Source organism: Formica exsecta, unplaced genomic scaffold (genome assembly GCF_003651465.1).
Source record: "Formica exsecta isolate Colony F162 unplaced genomic scaffold, ASM365146v1 scaffold209, whole genome shotgun sequence".
Lineage (NCBI taxonomy): Eukaryota > Metazoa > Arthropoda > Insecta > Hymenoptera > Formicidae > Formica > Formica exsecta.
Genome location: NW_021849387.1, coordinates 82,871 through 86,410, shown reverse-complemented (window position 1 = coordinate 86,410; position 3,540 = coordinate 82,871). Strand labels below are relative to the sequence as shown.

Genomic DNA, 3,540 nt, shown 5'->3' with positions numbered 1-3,540 from the left:
CTATAGTATAATATGAAAAAACTATAGTATAGTACGGGAAACTATAGTATAAACTATAAGGTAATATGAAAAAGTTATATTAATATTATTAGCTTTATGGAGTCACTTGTTAAATTTGTTCCATGTCTGGTAATTAATTTGGAAATTCAAGTTTTAGTATTTCATGGTTGAAAGGAGTTATTCCAGATAAATTGTTATCATGTACTATGTAATCCGTGATTCCATAAATGAAAGTTTCTTAGATCTATATATTATTCGCAATCGCATGGTTAAAGCTACTACCAAGCATATTAATTCATAGTGTAGTGATATAGTATAATAACGCTTTCTTTGTGGAAACGTTTTATAATAATTTGTTTTTAACTAGTTATTATGAAGTTATCAAATTATTGTTATAATTAAATTTTGGATAATATTGAAAGTTGATAATTATTAGCAAGGAATGTAAGAAAAATGTTTTTAACAAATTATTATTGCGCGCATTTTCTTTGTGTTTACGCAAAAATACTTATTATATATTTGTGTATATAGCTAATTAAAATCTTGAAGATGAAGTATTAGTATCGCTGATTATATTAAAGTTTAATCGCGGGCCCGTTCTCAAAGTAACCGCCGGTCAGTTTTAGAAAGATACTACTGCGCAGCTGCGTAGTTCTAAATTTGCGCAATTGATTATTACTATAAAAGAACTAAAATATAGTTAATTTCTCAGTTAAATAACCATATGGAATTGGAACAATAAGCAATTAGTAAAATTGATTAATAATGGAAATAAGGGCGAATGGTTAAATAATTGTTCTATATTCCATAGGCATAATGCAGAAATAGATGCGGTACTTAATTATTAGTTGAAATATGATTTTGAAAAATGATGGGACGTCGCAACGTACTCTGATACGGGCTTATGACATTGGGCGCGTTCAGAAAACACGACTGTTGAGCATCGTCTTGTCAACACTCGACGTTGCTTTGTTGGTTCTAGAAGTAAGAACCAATCACGTTCGATTGCTACTCAACGGTTGTGTCTTCTGAACGCACCCATTGTGTCTATGTGAATTTCTTAAAAACTTTTTGTAAAAATTTGTTCTTTATAGCAATACATTTTGTATTTTTTACTCCCTTTCGCAGCTATAAAGAACAAATCTATTATTTTTTATACAATTTAAAATATTCATTAAAATATAAATAGTTTAAAATAGTCAATTATAGTCAATATTTTATTCATAATTTGTTATTCGATATTTTTATAACGGTTCCAAAAAAATATCGGATAGGTATTCGATAATATTGATTAACGATAAACATTTCTATCCGGCACTGCCCGGTAGGGCTGTGTTCCGATTCCCCACCCGGGTGCACCCAGATACCCAGAGAGCGTTCAAATTCCTCCCAAGTGCTCTCGCCGGACTCTCAAGTGAGACGTTCAAATTGTCACTCTATTCACCCGGGAGAGCGTAAAAACCACCTGGCTCTGTGAGCCGGGTGGTTTGTGAGTGAAGATGAGTGGCAATAAGTGCGGGCAATATTGAAAAATCTAGTAATATTGTAAGTCAGAATCGGACATCAGATGCATTGAAAATTGTGTATAATCTCATGTCTAATACCGGCTTTATGTATGTTATAAACCATGATGTAATAATAGCCGTGTTCCGATATTTACTGCCAGTATTGAAAATTTATAGTGTATATGATATACACTATAAATTTTCAGTACTGGCAGCGAATATCAGAACACGGACAATATATATTATTACATCATGTTTTAAACTGCATTTGGGCAACAGGTTTTTACATGTATTTACAAAGATTTACAGGCTTATGCCAAAAGAAAAAAAAAAAGAAGAAATTTATACGTTGTTAATACTAATATATTGACGCTTTGATTGTTAGTAAAACTGCGAAGTCGAATAATGATAGAGTGAAAACGTTTATAGTTACAACGCACAATAATTTTCTTTCTTTGCGCGCTTTCCTTTGATAACTCAACCATTGATTAATTTCTAACTAGATAGGGCGATCACGCATTATCAAGATGCCAACGCCGTTTGGAGACCTCAGATTCCTACGGAGTGCGTTCTGATTCCATTATCCACTCAGACACTTTTCGTTAAACTCCGCCCATCACCCGCTCACCCGACTATCATCCATCGGGTGAAGAATCGGAACACAGCCTAGAGTGCACATTTAGCTGCGTGGAGTGAGGAATGCGAGAGAGACGTGTAGTTCATCCGATTGCGAATAGAACCACACGACACTCACGATAACCGCTGACGCTTTCGGCAATTTCGAGTTGACGATTTGCTAGTATGTACGCGCCCGGTGTTTTTCCGTCTTTTTCTGGCCCTCGGTATCTTGGTCTTGGGTCTTGGAACGTTAGTCGCGACACGTAACTGGGAAATTACATGCGAGACAGAGATCACGTATCCACCTAATCCAACGACAACGATGCCTAGTAAGAAGACCAAGTCTAGGAAGAAGACGGTCGCCGCCGCATCCTCCGCGACAGCCGTCCCGTCCTCCGCGACAACCGCCTCATCCTCCGTGACAACCGTCCCGTCTTCCACGACAACCGTCCCGTCTTCTGCGACAACCGTCTCATCCTTCACGATAACTGCTACATCCTCCACGACAATGAGGCGGTGGTTGTCGTGGAGGATGTAGCAGTTATCGTGAAGGATGGATCATCCAATCGCCGCCGAGCATGTTGCCGCCGATCGTCGGTCGACGGTTAGGCAGCCCGCTCAACCTCAACGATCGTCCCGGCATCTTACATCGAAACGATGCGTTATCTCGAATCGGAGAACTCCCGATTCAAGCGGGAGGTGCAAACCTCCCAGGAGACCTTGACTCGGGAAATGTCAAACATTGTGGCCGTACTCTCTAACAAGCGGAAGCTGTTCGACGAGGCGGACACGGAAGGCGTCAAGCTTGAGCTCAATATCAAACGCTTGCGAAATGATAACGAAGATCTCAAGAGCAAGTAAGTGATACTGTATAGTATTTTTTCACATTGTTTCTTTACTCGCGAAATAGGTAGGAAAGTCAAATGGCATTAATAAAAATTAAATTAATATTGATAGATATTGGCGTAATTGAGCTCGTGATATTTTGAGAATCATTGTGTTTGCCTAGAGCAGTGCTGGGATTTAGATGCAACTTTCGGCCGGATTTCTTGACTCACGCCTACGGTTCCCCCTCTTACTGCTCGCTCCTTAACAACGCAGCGCCGAACGGCCGTAACTAAGGAGCGCGTCACTAGTCTCAGGAACGTGCGTGTCACAAATGTAATAACGCAATAGCCTAGTGCCCTAGTAGCAAAACTGCTCATTAAAATTTTCTATTTAATACTTTATTTCTATTATTAAAATATTTGTTTTATTTAAACTTTAAATAAAACATAAATATTTTAAATTGTTACAGAACATACGTAATTAATAATAGAATAATAATTATTTTAGTTATTAATACTATAGTAATAATAGTTACTAATAATAGAAATGAAGTTAATAATAGAATTAATAATAGTATTAATAATAGAAG

General features: G+C 37.3%; 1 pseudogene; it reads left to right on the top strand.

Moving 5' to 3' along the window:
* Positions 1 to 2,010: 2,010 nt before the first annotated feature.
* The window catches only part of LOC115234818, a 13,489-nt pseudogene continuing 11,959 nt past the window's right edge, over positions 2,011 to 3,540 (top strand).